This window comes from Pristiophorus japonicus, chromosome 12 (genome assembly GCF_044704955.1).
Source record: "Pristiophorus japonicus isolate sPriJap1 chromosome 12, sPriJap1.hap1, whole genome shotgun sequence".
Taxonomy (NCBI): Eukaryota; Metazoa; Chordata; class Chondrichthyes; family Pristiophoridae; genus Pristiophorus; species Pristiophorus japonicus.
Genome location: NC_091988.1, coordinates 26,202,106 through 26,219,096, shown reverse-complemented (window position 1 = coordinate 26,219,096; position 16,991 = coordinate 26,202,106). Strand labels below are relative to the sequence as shown.

At 39.5% G+C, this 16,991-nt stretch overlaps 1 protein-coding gene across 1 annotated transcript in view; it reads left to right on the top strand.

Annotated features, from left to right (window-relative positions):
- The window catches only part of LOC139276752 (receptor-type tyrosine-protein phosphatase gamma-like), an 824,375-nt gene that overhangs the window by 82,631 nt on the left and 724,753 nt on the right, over positions 1-16,991 (top strand). The gene's annotated exons all lie outside the window — the stretch shown is intronic.

The window sequence follows — 16,991 nt, the reverse complement described above, 5'->3', positions numbered from 1 at the left end:
AGCTTTTGAATCCTCACCTTGGAGATTCGTTTGCCTCCAGTCTGAATGTTTCTAACAGTGAACATGACTTGTACTTTGTCCCTGAAGACCTAATGTGAAATATGATATTAATTTCTTGTTGCTCAGGCCATAGGGTGTGTAACAGAAGTAGTTGTGTAGCTGTAATTGCACTTCTTGCGCGCACTTCATTACACCATGTTTGAGACCAGTGAAAAAGGTATCCTTCCCCTGATATAAATGCCTTTCTGTTGTGTGCAGTAGCAATCTGGAAACAACCAGTCACTCAATTATACTAGTGGCTTTTCTTTTTTTACCTTCACAATGTGTCTGGACAAAACAAAGCAACTTGCTGTTTATGCAGCTTATAAATGACAAGACATTGTTTATTCAAGCACAGTTATAGCATTAATTCTGTGACCAGTATTCAGACAGTACAAGCCCCATATTAAGTAGATAAGTGAGTTTTTAAGATTGTGGTGAGAGTACACACTTTAGAATAGGAAGTATAACATTTCTCCCCTCTCCCTCTCCCAATTACTTGAATCCAGCTGTAGTGTTTGCCACTGATTCTGCCAGTAACTCCCCCCAGATCGGGGGGACACGATTTAATGATTTAATGTTTTAATTTTCTCCCAAAAAGAGTTCTGCCAGTAACTTAAGTCGAGGACTTTTTTGTTAAAGTCCCTTTCCAATTGTTCAATTGTATTCATTTGGTTAAACCAATAATCACATTTAAATTTATTAGGATAAAACATTAGCTTATACAATTAACTGGTTCATTCTTTAGGTCATGTCAAAAAGGCACATTGAGATGTATTGGTGCATCCAATGTGTTTCTATGAACTATTGGTGGATTCTAATGTACTTACTAATATTTGAACCCACACCTCTCACCAAAAAATCATAACATTAGTTGTTATTTCTGGTTCCTTAAATGCAAAGCTGCAAAAATGGTGCCTTCAGTAAGAGCTTGATTATTATTTAACATCTAACATTACTCTTTGAAAGCTCTTTAAGCTGGTTACTTGGCCTCAATGCTAAACATGCCAGAATATGACTAGTTCAAATGGATAGGGTCACAACTGCTTCCACTTGGGTATGGTTTTCTTTTTTTTTAAACTGAAGTCATACAGATGAGTTTCAGGTTTTTTCCCCCCGCAAAGTAGATGTGCTGCTGACTCTTTACCTAAGCCTCTGTGGAAATATGACTAACTTTATTTGTGAAGAAAAACATTCTAAATTGTATGGGTGATTCTGTTTTCAACTTGAAGTGCAAACTCTTGTAGATTCACAAACTTCAAATTCATCCAAGAAAGTTTATTTTTGGCATAAATTTAAAAAGTGATCTGATGTTTGAAGGTCCCAAAAATGCTTATTTTTCATTTAGAATGTTAGTGTTGGAATCTAGTCATTAGTTCAATGCTCTTGTCTTACCTTACTAATGGAGCACAACAAAATATGCTTGAACAGAGTTCCTTGGCATTATATCTGCTGTACCACTGTGCCTATCTTCCAACTACAAACAGATGAACAAATAAGTTATGTGAAATAAAGCAATAATTGATCAACAACTTGCAGGTGCAGCTAGTTGCAACAAAGTTACTGGTGCCTATAAAGTCTATGGGCTCAAAATTGGCCAGGAGTTGTTCCATTTTTTTGGAGCAACTTGGATTTTTCTGGAGTATCTTAAAAATCCCCATTTTGCACATTCAATTTGTGCCGGTGTAAGTGAGTTAGGATTTTTTTAGTTTAGTTTAGTTTTTTTCAAAAGAGGGCGTTACCAGCCACCTACCTACGCCCGTTTTGGCCATTTAGACCACTTTGGATAGCTAATAGTTACTCCAAACTAACTTAGGCCAGCGTATGTGGCCGCACAGAAAACCCTTGTGGAGAGTTAAGAAATCAGCGCAGGTAGGTAGATTGGAGGCCAGCAGAACTTAATGACTTGAATAAAGAACGTGAATAGGATCAAACAGCTATACAGGACATCATATGACAAACTTCACAAAGTTAATTTACTATACAACAGAAGCATTCATGGAAGCTTAAACTAAAAGTAAAAGTAGAGACAAAACATATTTACATTTTTCCAAAATATCCAAATAAAAAATAGAAGTACCTCCTGCTCGTAATTCTTATGTTCTCCCAGCTGCCTAAGCTCACTCACCATCATAGAAATATTTTATACCATATAGCCAGGAAATTTACTGTTTGTTTTATGCTTTTAAATATTGTGAAATTTCAAGCAAAATTATTCCACAAAATCTGATGTTCATGAATTGATTATGATGTATTTGAAAGTATTTTCTATTAGCTTGGATAGGAAAGTATTTTCATCAACAGGGTTAAGGAAAGTCTTGAGTAAGCTCATTAAAATGACTGGCTACATAGTTCTCACCACCCCCCGCAATCCCCGCTGCCCCGGCTTGGGCCCCGCACCAACCTGCTTGTTGTGGTCTTCTAGCCCGGGAAGGCAGCAGCCAGCCTGTGTGGGAGGCCACTCGGCCAGGGATAGGGGCGGGATGCATCGGGTCCCATGCTGCATGTGCGCGCACTCCAACGTGCATGTGGAGAGCTGCCGGCACTGTTTCTGGCGCAGGGTCTTAGCCCTGCCCCCCAATCGACTGGCCACGCCGCGCCAAGCCCCGGGAGAGGCAACACAGCGGCCAGAATCGGGGGAGATTTTTTCGGTGCCCTTTTCAGCCCACAAAGTCGGCGCATCTCTGGTGAGTGTGCCGAGAAAAGGGGTGGGCCAAATTTGAGCCCAAAGTCTTTCACGCTACTAACCTTGCTGAGAAACATAGAAAACATAGAAAATAGATGCAGGAGTAGGCCATTCGGCCCTTTGAGCCTGCACCACCATTCAATAAAATCATGGCTGATCAAGTTTGAATTAATGCAAAATTGTCTGGCATTTTGATAAACCTCAGCCCGAAAACAAATTGAATTACTACATACATTATGGAGGTGAAAATTCTGTAGCAAAAATGCAAAATGTTTGTTTTTCTCTGAAAAAAAAATCAATTCATTAAATTGTGGGAATGCACAAGTTGAAATTTGTGATTCGCAAGTATGGTGATTTTGCTAGCAGATTAAACAGGCCCTCTTCTGCTTTCCATTATGAGATGGATTTCACCCCATGACGTCTTATGAACTTATTGATATACATATATAGTAAAAAAAAACAATTAATTGTTCAGTTATTAGTTTCAAGATCTGCCAACAGAAGCAGCAAATTTTAATCACCAAATGATAGGAATCAAACAGGTAACCAATAAAAAGAACCTGAGTCACCATTTCATGCCCATCTAAGGAAAGGAGAGAAGAATTCCATTATATTGTTTACATCTGCCGGAACTGAGCAATTTTTACCTCTGTATACTTTGCCTGATAAAGCCAGTGATTCTTGATATACCAAAAGATGTTTCCCATCCTAACCTTGTTGCGCATATTTGAATTGTTCTTCAATGCTTCAATGAAACTAAATGTCTGAACAGCACAGCCAAGCTAATTTTTAAAACAAATAATAAAGTTTAAAATATTTTCTGGCACCCATTAAAGTGTTGCTTTTTGGCTAAGTAGTATTTTATAGTCTTAATAAAAGCTGCAGGCTATTTATTGCGTTTCTTTGCATTCCAACATCTGTTGATAAATATCCTGCTTCTGCGAGTGAGTAGCCAATCTGTTACTTTTTGTGTGCAGCAGATAGTAATTCTTTAGTCGTCAATCACCTACAATTCTACCTGATTAGTGGTGCCTAATTAGACCTGTGTTTTCTTTACCTTGAACTGATAAATGAAGTGAATCTAGAGAGTGCATAGTGGATGATACATTTATCACCCCAGGCCAGGGGATTTGAGGCAGATTAGTGAGATTATCACTGTTGCACCTCAAGTGCAGCAAAGCAACAGCTGGCAAGAGGAAGCAAATGGCCTTCCCTTTTAAAATATCTGAAACCTATTTTTAACATTTCAAGTACAGAGTATACTACAAAGTGTATTTTGAAGACTTAAAAAAATTGAATTATTCAGTATCTATCTAGAAGCCTGAGAAAATTGATGTACAGATGCAACATTCCAAATCCGGAATTCCTAAAACCGAATTGTTCGAAAACCGGACATTTTGGCGAGGTGTGGAGGATCGGCTGGCGGCGAGATCCAAAATCCGGCAAAACACGAAATTCGGCACGGATTTGGTCCACAGTGAAGTCGAAATCCAGCACAGATTCAGTCCCGAGGATTCCCGATTTCAGACTATTGATTTTCTTGTCTGAAATCCGGAAAAACCCAAAAACCGGCACGGAGTCGGTCCCGAAGATTCCAGATTTCAATCGTTGTAACTGTATCTTCAATACTTGTATTTATAAACTCAATTTTATGAGCAAACAACATCCATGTTTTTCGGAAGATCACTTCTGTGACTGCATAGGTATATTACTGAGATTCTGAACGGTTATTAACTTGAAAATTTAAGATTCACTATAGGATAAAAGTGAGACCATTGTAACGTGAAGTTAGGAAGACCCAGGGGCTAATCATCTTGCGACTAACCTCGGCTATTTTAACGTGAGGCCTCCCACAGTTTTGGCATCGTGTGTTGTCTGTGAGTAGCATTTCTTTCAATAAATCTATAAGCAAAAGACAATGCATCCAGAAATCTCATTCCTGGCACAGAGACAAGAGCTCCAAGCTTGTCTCCTCTCCAGCAGTATTTATCAACACAAACCAGTTGTTAATCTCATTACTGAAAATTGCAAGAGAACAGAACCAGGAGCAGGCCAACAGTAGAAAGCAGGAGTGGGATGGGACCATACTATAGATAGAGTAAATTTTGAACTCAACCGCAGAAATGCTGCTACTGATTGGTAGTTGTGGATAGGAACCGTTGCCTTCCCGCACAAGTGTTAACATCATATACCCAATGAAATTAAAACTGGTACAGCATACTGGATCATTCTAGTTCACTTCAACTGCTGAGTAAGAGACACAGTTCAAAATGGTGATTTATATATTTTTTGAAACCAAAAATGGTTAAGAAATAAATATTAAAAACTGGAAACCTTAAATATATGCTCATTGTTCCACAATCAATGTGGATTAAAATATGTGGTTAACACTGGCAAAGTTATGGTAATGAGACAGATAATTAAAAAGTTTTAATATGGACCCAACCAATTGCACATGGTTAAGTTGCAATGCTTAGTCATTAACTGTAACCATTCAAACAGAAATAAAAGGTTGGCACTTAAATTCTATAGACTGATGGGTCTCGCATGATGTTACCCACACTGCTTTAAGATTGGGGCCTTGATGAAGATATAAGTTCCAGATTAAAAAAAGGATAGTGGGAAAGTTGATGGAGAGAAATCTAGAAATTACATTACAGTTGCAAATGTTCAAAAAATAGCATTAATATGGCAACTTTCAGGAACATTAAAATGAAGAGGCTGGAGGAGATTCACAACTATTTGTACTAAAACTGAAGCTGTTATTTGGAGGACAGGGGGAGTGTCACAGCACCACTGACTAAATGGAAACCTAAATCATGACAGCCCATTGTTAATAGCGAGGATGGATTGAGAATGCCCAAATTGGTTTCACATCAGGCGCTTTACTATTGGCAGAGGAGAGATGTTTATATTATTGGTTTGAGCTGGATACAAATGCATGTATTGGAGATAAAAGGACTATATGTGTTCTTGCTGCCTCCTAAGCACTTGCGATGAGTTTTATTTTTCTAATTTTTGTGATTCGTGCATATTATCATCTAATTATGAAATAAGTGACAATTTTGAAGATTGTGCATGGTGAAGAATCAGTCCTTGCAGTATTTTATATACCTGATAAGTCTTGTTGCAAGCTCTGTGAAATCATAAAGTAGTGTGGGAAACTGCATTATGATTGATTAATATCCACTATGGATCATCTATGTTGTTTTATTTGGAACTTGTTCAGTATAGATTAGATTTTCATTAATCTATTGTTTTTACAATTTATGAATTAATTGGCAACTTTCCATCAATTTTATATTGACTAAACATTATTCCGTTACTGACACACTGACTGCATTGTCATTGCGTGATCCTGTTTGAGGAAACAAAGTAATTTTCACTCATTGAAGTAAAGAAATGGTAACCGCATAACCTACTTTGTTTGGGAGGAGGGGATGGTTGACGGACTTTTTATTTCATTTGTGGCAGTCTCCTAAACTGTGATGAGTAAGTCTTTCTGAATGCACGGCATGCCTCATCTAGATTAGTATGTTCTTGTGTAAACCCCACAAGTGCTTTGACAGTCAAACCTGGTCTTTTTTTTAAAGCAATCTAAGATTGCACAGGTGATAGATAAGATTGTATGACAGTAGTTTAGCACAATGGTGCACTCTTTGAAAAAAAATTATAAAGGAATCCCATTGGTATCTACTTCAGAGCAGGTCTGAATTGTTGGGACTGGCAGTTCTGCAGGCCACTCTGTGATAGTAAGTAATATTTGCTGAGATAAAGATGCAGTCAAGAAAAGATTTACCTAAACAACTTAAAGCAGCACACTCGAGGACATAATCCCCTGCTTCATTGTTTCATTATTCATTTTGTGGTCATTATGTCATTGCTTTGGGGGACTTTTTATCAATCCTAATTCATAAGCGTCTACAGAACTAAATGATACTTGCATAAATTATCTTCCACAAGCTTTAACAGTATTGAGCTTTTCTTATGCAAACATTGGTCCAGATTTTGTGGTAGTAACAATGGTGTGGCTAACAGCACTCACCATTATTATGTTGTAAATCGGACAACAACTTCTGGCATTCGCACATGCACAGTTAAATGCGGGAATAAGGAAGTTGTTGTACAATTTACCCTGCTCCTCCACAAGCTGCACAACCTTGCCCTTGGACTTTGTGTGAAATACATGCAAGGGCATGAAGTTGTAGTAATTATCCACAAGATACTCACTAAACACACCAGAAAAAGTTAGGGCTTGACCATTCGGGCATGACCATTTAAGTATAAATACATTTTTAGTGGTGTCACAAGCCTTAATTACTGCCAAACAACTTCTCTGGCACTGAACAGTAACAATTACAAGTGTGGCGTCTCATTCCTTCAGATTTTAATTATTGTTGTAGATTTATTTTTAAATTAGAATGATTTTTTTACTTTCTGTCTCTTATTTCTCTCTCTCTTAATCCCATCTTTTGTTTCCTCTCTTTATTTAGCTTGCTGTACATGGTTTTACATTGATTAAATAATCTAACATACACTTTCCGTTATAGACTCTGCTTGTCTCAGTGAGGATTCTAATTGGTTGAAAGGATACGCTGTTGCTTGTTCTGTTCAGAGCATAGGGCCCAGGCAGTTGAAAGCACGGCCACCAATGGTTGAGCAGTTATAATCAGGAATGTGGGGATTGTCCTATGAGGAGAGATTGAGTAGGCTTGGCCTATATTCCCAAGAGTTTAGAAGAATGAGAACTGATCTCATTGAACATATAAAATTACAAAAGGGCTTGACAGGATAGATGCTGGGAGGATGTTTCCCTTGGCAGTGGCGTCTAGAACAAGGGATAATCATGTCAGAATAAGGGGTCGGCCATTTAGGACTGAGATGAGGAGAAATTTCTTCATTCAAAAGGATAGGTCCAAGTCAGCATGGATTTGTGAAAGGGAAATCATGCTTGACAAATCTTCTGGAATTTTTTGAGGATGTTTCCAGTAGAGTGGACAAGGGAGAACCAGTTGATGTGGTATATTTGGACTTTCAGAAGGCTTTCGACAAGGTCCCACACAAGAGATTAATGTGCAAAGTTAAAGCACATGGGATTGGGGGTAGTGTGCTGACATGGATTGAGAACTGGTTGTCAGACAGGAAGCAAAGAGTAGGAGTAAATGGGTACTTTTCAGAATGGCAGGCAGTGACTAGTGGGGTACCGCAAGGTTCTGTGCTGGGGCCCCAGCTATTTACACTGTACATTAATGATTTAGACGAGGGGATTAAATGTAGTATCTCCAAATTTGCGGATGACACTAAGTTGGGTGGCAGTGTGAGCTGCAAGGAGGATTCTATGAGGCTGCAGAGCGACTTGGATAGGTTAGGTGAGTGGGCAAATGCATGGCAGATGAAGTATAATGTGGATAAATGTGAGGTTATCCACTTTGGTGGTAAAAACAGAGAGAGAGACTATTATCTGAATGGTGACAGATTAGGAAAAGGGCAGGTGCAAAGAGACCTGGGTGTCATGGTACATCAGTCATTGAAGGTTGGCATGCAGGTACAGCAGGCGGTTAAGAAAGCAAATGGCATGTTGGCCTTCATAGCAAGGGGATTTGAGTACAAGGGCAGGGAGGTGTTGCTACAATTGTACAGGGCCTTGGTGAGGCCACACCTGGAGTATTGTGTACAGTTTTGGTCTCCTAACCTGAGGAAGGACATTCTTGCTATTGAGGGAGTGCAGCGAAGGTTCACCAGACTGATTCCCGGGATGGCGGGACTGACCTATCAAGAAAGATTGGATCAACTGGGCTTGTATTCACTGGAGTTCAGAAGAATGAGAGGGGACCTCATAGAAACGTTTAAAATTCTGACGGGGTTAGACAGGTTAGATGCAGGAAGAATGTTCCCAATGTTGGGGAAGTCCAGAACCAGGGGACACAGTCTAAGGATAAGGGGGAAGCCATTTAGGACCGAGATGAGGAGAAACTTCTTCACCCAGAGAGTGGTGAACCTGTGGAATTCTCTACCACAGAAAGTTGTTGAGGCCAATTCACTAAATATATTCAAAAAGGAGTTAGATGAAGTCCTTACTACTAGGGGAATCAAGGGGTATGGTGAGAAAGCAGGAATGGGGTACTGAAGTTGCATGTTCAGCCATGAACTCATTGAATGGCGGTGCAGGCTAGAAGGGCCGAATGGCCTACTCCTGCACCTATTTTCTATGTTTCTATGTTGTGAATCTTTGGAATTTTCTATCCCAGGGGGCTATTGATACTCAGTCGTTGAGTATATTCAAGGCAGAGATCGATACATTTTTAGATACTAAGGGAATCAAGGAATATGGGGATACTGCAGGAAGGTGGAGTTGAGGTAGAAGATCAGCCATGATATTGAATGCGCAACAGACTTGAGGGGCCAAATGGCCTACTCCTGTTCTTCTGTAATTTAAATTACCCACAGTATTCACATTCTAAATGAACAATTCTTCCAATTGCATGAGAAACTTCCATCTTGTATTTATTGCACCATTAATTATGTTATTGAGCAACAAAATCCTAATCATTTGGCTTAAAATTTGCACAGATTCTTTATAGTGGAAACAAGAAAATGTATTCTAAACTAACAGCTCAGTGACATGACAGCAATATGTGTGCACAGGTTTGACTTCCAGAAAAGATTGTTTTTTAATTTGCTAGTTACATCTGTTATATTCTGAAGAGGATTACGTCACAATAAAGGTGCTTGGAAAGCCAAATGGGTGAGGAGAATAGTTTGTTTCATGATCTCCCTATACATTGTCTGTTTCAGTTTTTCTGGAGAATGGATTTTTAGTTTCTAACAAATGATTATCTCATAAGGAAATGTTCTGTAGTTACCAAACAAACTATGTTGGAATAATAATTAATATATGGATTTATTTATACTGAAGGATTGACGAAAAGACAATGTGAAAACCAGTGGAATTCTTTATAATGTGTGATATATATGTATAAAATATAATGTTCGACGTCAACTGTTTTCTTTGCGGAGAAGCATTTTTTCAACAGGAATTTACCCTGCAGCCATGTGCACATGAACTTGCAAAGCTGATTTCCTCGTCCATCTATATTTAGCTGCTAGGCTAAATGGCAGCTATTTATTTTTATTCTTTGATTTATGAAATTGGAGAAATTATTTATATTTCATGAGTGAACAATGTCAGTTATTGGAATGTATATTTTTTTTTATTGTGTTTTTGTTTCCCAGCCCAAAACTAAAATATTCCTGCAATAAAATCACTAATATTCTAATTTCTGCATTGCTAGCCTTCTAATTTTAGAATGAGTAATCTTGCCACATAGTTAATACACATTTCTAGTTTGTATAACGTATACATTTTTGCTGGGCATTGCTCTTCAGGTTCCAGTACCTTTTTTATGTAGCATAACTTAGTTCAATGCATGATACAACTATCTTGGTGTTCTGAGTTATATGTGAGCTTCTCTACAACTGTTCTTAGAGGTGGTCATAAATGTCTTGAACCATGTTGTGTTGAGCGTGACTGGTGGCTAAACAGAAGTTCTAAAAATAACACAGGAGACTGCTACAAAAAGTATTTTTGAAATGCAACATGAAAGCTTTTATATGTTTCTTTTTACCCAAAGTATATTTTACAAATGACAGTTTCTCTCAATTCAGCTAACGTAAGTTATCATCTACTTTTGAAGAAGGGATTTCAGTCACAATTTCATTGGACAATTGTGTTAGATATGGCACTGATGGGTGAGCAGCATATTTGTGGTGAGCATTCTAATTAAATGCTGGTTTAGTAAGTGTCATGAATGTCACATTAAATATTGATTTATATTGCTTGAATACTTGTGTCCAGTAAAAGGAAAACATTCTTAATGACAGTGGGATGATTCAACTGAGTTCAGCTCCAAAATAATTTCAAACCTTGTTTTATTACTGGTAAATCTGACTGATACTTTATACAGAGCTCACTTTAAACCCCTCTGGGCTTATGCTAAGACTTCATTGATTTGAAGAGTATGAAGGACTTTCCTGCTAGTGTGTCAAATGCATTTTGTGGTGTTAATTCATTTATAATTTGAGTTTTTAAATTTATACTTTTTACTGCTTTTCTCTACCCTCCTTCTCCTCCTCAGCCTTGCCCCCTCCTCCACTTTTTGAGACATCTTTCCTGTATGACTTGAGAGCTCATAGGATGCTGCCTTACAAATGATAAATGTGCCTCTGACAATAAGAATATTATTCATGTCGCACTTGATTTAATGAGTATTCATATGTTATAATGCAGCAGGATTTTAAAAAAATCTTGGAGCACTGCATGCTGTATAATAACCTTTAATGTCTCCAGCTGCTTGTGAAAAAATCCACAAAAGTACAATCAATAACAAGATTTTAAAAACTTCCTTGGGTTTTAAATTAGTATCAAATCGATATGTCCCAAATGAATTTCATGGTGCAAAAAATTTTGTAGTTGCACATTATGCCCTTTTACTAAGATGCTGTATTCCTCAGGGTGTTGATGGCTTTTGAACACTTTTAGTTCAATTGACATTCATTCAGAATTACTTGGCATTTGAACCTTTCAGCCATCTGTAATAAGTAAGTGAAGTTTAATTTAAAATGTGTCAATTTTCCATTCATATTAACTTTTTGGGGTAATTGAAGCGTCGGCATTTATATGTTCCTGGAGGCTTCTTGACAACTGCGTGACCACCGTAAGGCAGGGATTTACATTACACACGTATGTGTACGTAGCACTTTAAAAATAAAAGTACATTGTGATATTTATTAGTGTAAGCTAATAATTTAGTGTCCAATTTCTGCCCCAATCCTGACTTGTAACAAGTGACCTCTGATAGAAATTCATGCCTGTGCATCAGCTAATAGGCACATCAGGCTGTGCTGGTTGTTGCTAAATTGAATTGGACAAACTCGCATAGGAAGCATGAACTCTTGGGGTAATGTGTCCAAGGTCTTGCCACTCATTGTACTCTACCCAAGCACGATTTACTTTCTTAAATCCGGAAGAGGAGTGACATGGGAATATTGGAGGTGGGAATTATCTAACTCCTTTTTGTGAACAAAATACTGTTGTCCTAAAAGTAAATTGAATCATTTGCTAAAGCACTTTTATTTGCATCTTAATCAGGAAATTGAAAGCTATAACCCCTAAGATTATGCTCTCTGATCTTCCAGAATGTTGTGTGCTGTACTGTAATTAGAATGCAAAGGCAGCAGATTGGGCCAAACAATTTATTTTTGCAATATAACTTATTTCAGTAAAACATTTTCAACTTGGCCATTATTTATTGGTACACTGTGTAAGGCCTTCTTTGTATTAGAAGCGTTATTACATTGGCTGCACTATCTAATGTTCTCTGTGCAATGAGCTTATAATTGCACAGAGAACATTGTGCCAGGTTTGATTGATATCCTGTCATTTGATTAAAATCACTTTTCCAGTTGACAAAGGGAAAATCTTTGAGCAATTGAAGCAGATTTGTTTGCGTTCCATCCATGTCTTCTCCAGTTATTGTCTTACCAAAATCATTTCAGCACAATAAATGATGAAATCAACATTCATACACAGTTTTCAGTTTAAAGTATACTTACAGTATCAGTTTTAGAGGTATCCTTGTTGGCAAGTGATGGTACAAAAGTTATTTTTTGCCAATATACGTTAGTAGAGGCTTTATAAGCAGAAGTTGTATAATTTAGAAATAATTGTTGATTAGTAATCTGAGATGTCGGAACTTGTGAATTACACTGACATTTGATTGTTTTATAATTTTGATGCATTTCAAACTGTGATTTCTAGTGTGTTTGTGAATAGATCTTCCATAGCATTGCTCACGGGTAGTTTGGGGTCTGGAACATGGCTGTGATGTATAGCCGCTGACCAGGCAAGTCTGTTTCAGGCCACTGCCCAAGTAATCCTTGTGGGATTTTAGGTAATTATAGTTATTTATAATTGCTGCTGAGGTCAGTGAACTACTTGTAAATTTCAAGCTCCAGGTAAATGACTGGCTTGTTTCTTTTTTAATAGACTTATTTAACATCTGTTAAAAATAATATTGGAGCAGAATTTACTGTAGCTGGCGAATGGAATGTTCGATAGATTTGCCCTTGCCCATTTAATTTCCAGGAGCTTTTACAGGTGTAGCATCCAAAATCCGGAGTTTCGGAATCCGGAATGTTCCGGAATCCAGACTCCAAACCGATTGGTGGCAGAGTCGTCTGGAATCTGTAAAACATTCCGGAATCCGGAACTGCCGACCTCGCGGTCCCACCGCTGCCCTTACCTCGGGGCCTCCTCGCCGGCCGGCCCGACCACTTCCTTGACGGCGGGGCCCCGTCCGACCACTTCCTTGACGGCGGGGCCCCGCTCGATCAGCTCCTCTTCGGCGGGGCCCTGCCCAAACAACTCCTTGGTTGCTGGGCCCTGCCCGACGACCTCATGGATGGGGCTGGCAAACAGCTCCTCGGCGAGCACCACCCCGCCCCCCCCCTTTCTGATGTTCTGAAATCCGGAAAATACCCAAACCTCGGCTCGGGTGTTTCCGGATTCATGACGTCAGAAAGACGTTCCAAAGTCCAGAAAAGCGCAGAATCCGGAATGGCCTCAGTCCCGAGGGTTCCGGATTCGGGACGTTGCACCTATAGTGGGAAATGGAAAACGGCATGGCGCCCTCTGCAGGGTATCCGGAACCTGTAAGAACCGGTCAAGCAACTGTATAATCTCCTTAATCAATCAGATCGAAGCATTGTTAGTGAACAACGCAATCTGAACCAGGAAGTGTTAGAATAGTGAATTAGTTGCGGGGGGGGGGGGAAATTGCGGTCGGAGGCTTCCTTCGTACAAACGACTCCGACCCGAAAAACATTTACGAAAGTACCTGGTGGTCCCGGAGGAACGTAGTATTCCGAGCTTCAATTCGCCTTGCAATGCACGGGGAGATGTCTTTGACATACGTACGTGCTAGAGTCACATGGGCCTGGACCACCAATCACTATGCAGTATTCTCATTGATAAAAATGGGAGCTCTGTACGGACTCCCATTACTATCAATGAGAAACCCCCCCCAAAACACCGAAATACAGCATAATAAATAAATAAAACACCTCACCTATTTAAAATTAATTGTAATTAAATGTTTTAGAAAAAATAGATATATTAATTTTTATGTTTTAATAGGGTTAAAAATTAATGTTTAAATTTAAATTGTATATGTTTTAAAAGTGTTGTGCTGGTAAAAGTAAGCTATGCACCTGCTTTTATCAGGCATAAAAGTTTGAAGGACATTCATTGGGCAGATAGCCCAATCTCTCCCATGCGGATGTCCTACTCCCGGGGATGCGGAGGATCTGTACGAAGAGATCTTGACCAATTGGAAAAGACAGTTCTTGGCGCGGGCGCATCACGTCCTGAGAACCGGCTTTTGCGAGGCCTCGCCAGGTCCATGCACACTTCATATAGACATGGCGAGGACTCAATTTTCAGCCCAATGTCAAATCAAGTGCAGAAAGTGAAATAAAGAGAGGGAAAGACAGATCGGATAAAGAGAGCGAGAAAAAAGAGATAGACAGAAAAATAAAATATAAATACATTTTTCTTGAAATATCCAGCAAAAATTAAAAACTGAAGGAATGAGATGCCACACTTGTAAATGTTAATTTTTAGTGCCAGAGAGCTTGTTGGACATCGGTAAGAGTTATCACCTTATTACAAAGGGTGTCCCGCCCATGACAAAGTCTGTGGCTCTCGTATTGGACTGTTCAGCCACCAAAGAACTCACTTCAGGAGTGGAAGCAAGTCTTCCTCGATTCCGAGGGACTGCCTATGATGATGATGACAAAGGGTACGTAGACTGAAATGGCCAAGCCCTAATTGTCAGTGACGAGTTTAGTCCATATCTACGATATAAGTACAGGATCTTCACGCCATTCAATACATTTCAATCGGGGGCCAGGCGGCAAGATGCTGTTTTTGTGCAGCTCATTGAGGGGTGATGTATCTCGGATAGCAACGCCTGGACTTTTGTGTTTAACTGCCCATCTGTGCTCACCTTTAGTCCAATTTGCGCATCAATAATAAATTCTGGTGCAATGTCTGGTGTGTGATAGATGCATGCTAAACTTGAGATTTTTTTTTAAATGTATAGAAAATACACTAGCATACATATTGTGTTTTTGCTCAGGGTAAGTTGGATAGTATACTGTTTTATAAGAACAGGAGTTTCTGCTGAGATGTAGCTGCAACCTCTTTAAAGTAACAAAATCTAATTGTTAGCAAGACTAAGTCAGACTTTAATTGTTGTTTGGTGTGGAAAGTTCACAAATTATGGTATTTTAGTTTGAGGTCAGAAGCACCTAGCATTAAGTAACTAGCTTTTCCCCCTTTTTTGCATGGCATTTTGGACTGTCACATCCATGCATGCAAATGTACCAGTTTTTAATATAACCTCGCAGATCCCTTTTTAGTGTTGCTCAAGCTGAATTAGAGAATATGCTGAATTATGATGGCTAAGTGTGATGAGTAGTAAAATGTGATGCTAAGAGTGTATTGACTATAATGGAGAAAGATAAACGTAGGCATATATACCATGCCGTTCACAATGAGATGGAAGTTATAATTTTGTGGGCTCGAAGCTGTACACGTCACCGTTGAAAGCATTTGGAAATAAGTTTGAGAGAGAGACAGTGAAGTAAATGTATTTTTATTTCTTCCTTAGAAAATAAATAAATGGTATTTTCCTTATCCATTTAAAAAGTCTGGAAATAAAAAGCTGAGACCAGTAAAAGGGACCATAAAGCTGTCAAATTGTCATTAAAAATTCCACTGGTTCACTGATGTCCTTTAGGGAAAGACACCCGCTGTTATTACCTGGTCTTCCCGATATGCGAGTTCAGTCACACACCAACGCCGTTGGCTCTTAACTGTCCAGAGAACTGGCACAGCAAGCCACTCAGTCGTGTCCAACCGCTGCAAAGAAAAACAAGAATTACTTAAAAGAACTCCCACTACCAATTTCTCAATTGCAACTAGGGATGGGCAATAAATGCTTGGCGCTCCTATTTCTCATCTACATGTTGTCCCATGGCGACATCATCCGGAAACAGCGTTAGTCTCCACATGTATGCTGATGACACCCAGCTCTACCTCACCACCACTTCTCTCGACCCTTCCACAGTCTCTAAATTGTCAGACTGTTTGTCCGACATCCAGTTCTGGATGAGCAGAAATTTTCTCCCCTTGAATATTGGGAAGACAGAAGCCATTGTTTTCGGTCCCCGCCACAAACTCCGCTCCCAAGACACTGACCCCCATCCCTCTCCCCAACTGTTGTCTGAGGCTGAACCAGATTGTTCGCAACGTTGGTGTCATATTTCACCTGGACATTCGACCACATATCTGCAGCATAACTAAGACCGTCTATTTCCACCTCTATAACATTGCCCGTCTCTGCTCTTGCCTCAGCTCATCTGTTGCTGAAGCCCTCATCCATGCCTTTGTTACTTCTAGATTTGACTATTCCAACGCACTCCTGGCTGGTCTCCCACATTCTATCCCTCTGTAAACTAGAGGTGATCCAAAACTTGGCAGCCCGTGTCCTAACTCACATCAAGTCCTGCTCACCCATCATCCCAGTGCTCACTGACCTACATTGGCTTCCGGTTAAGCAACGCCTCAATTTCAACATTCTCATCCTTATTTTCAAATCCCTCCATGATATGGCCCCTCCTTATCTCTCTTAATCTCCTCCAGCTCCCCCCCCCCCCCCCCCCATCGAGATGTCTGCGCTCCTCTAATTCTGCCCTCCTGAGCATCCTTGATTGTAATTGCTCAACCATTGGTGGCTGTGCCTTCTGTTGCCTAGGCCCCAAGCTCTGGAACTCTCTGCCTAAACCTCTCTTTCCTCCTTTAAGACGCTCCTTAAAACCTACCTCTGTGACCCTCACCTGCGCTAATTTCTACTTATGCGGCACGGTTTCAAATTTATATCACATAATACTCCTGTAAAGTGCCTTGGGACATTTCAGTACGTTAAAGGCACTATATAAACACAAGTTGTTGTTGTTGTTGTCTTCAGTGATGCCCACACCCCAAGAATGAATAATTAAAAGAAGAAACTCTCCACTCTGTGGTATATTGATTTTAGAATCTCTCTCTGGTCTGAGTGGACACTACAGGGGATCTTCCATGCTACATTTAAAAACTGGTACATTAACATGCATAGATGTGACATTTCATTACAGAAATCCTGGT